Below are 645 nucleotides of genomic sequence, written 5' to 3' on the forward strand. Positions count from 1 at the left end.
CTCTCTCTCTCTCTCTCTCTCATTCACACACTCCAGGTTTGATTTCGTTCCGAACTCGTACACTTCGTTAATTTCCGTAAATAAATTTTCTATTATTTTTTTTTTTATTGGCACGCCGTGTTCAGCTCTATGTATTCGTAGTGAATCACACATTCACATGTATGTTTCTGTATGTGTGTGAGTGAAGGGGTGTGTTGTGATGTCTACGTACATACATAAATGCATATGCATACATCTTTTCTGTGTGTATATCTGCACGTGTGTGTATGAGAGAGACAGAGACAGACAGACAGACAGAAAGAGAGATGTTTCAGTGACTCTCTCTCTCACACACACACTCACACATACGTACAAGAAATGTATGACTATTTATGTATGTACGTATAATTGTCGACAGACCCCTTCACTGGCTATATCTCTCTCTCTCTCCGTTTCTGTCTCTGTCTGTCTATCTGTCTGTCTGTCTCTGTCTGCCTGTCTGTCTCTCTCTCTCTCTCTCACACACACACGCAGCACACACGCGCACGCGCGCATACACACGTGTGTCTTTGTAAATATGTTTGTATATATTTATGTATGTGTGTATTTGCAAGATACAGAGTGTGAGTGAGTCAAGGGGTGTATTGTCATATGCATCCATCATTT

At 41.1% G+C, this 645-nt stretch overlaps 1 protein-coding gene across 1 annotated transcript in view; it reads left to right on the forward strand.

Moving 5' to 3' along the window:
• The window catches only part of LOC106878991 (histone deacetylase 2), a 219,318-nt gene that overhangs the window by 98,994 nt on the left and 119,679 nt on the right, over positions 1 to 645 (forward strand). The gene's annotated exons all lie outside the window — the stretch shown is intronic.

The sequence above is a fragment of the Octopus bimaculoides genome, chromosome 28 (genome assembly GCF_001194135.2).
Source record: "Octopus bimaculoides isolate UCB-OBI-ISO-001 chromosome 28, ASM119413v2, whole genome shotgun sequence".
NCBI lineage: Eukaryota > Metazoa > Mollusca > Cephalopoda > Octopoda > Octopodidae > Octopus > Octopus bimaculoides.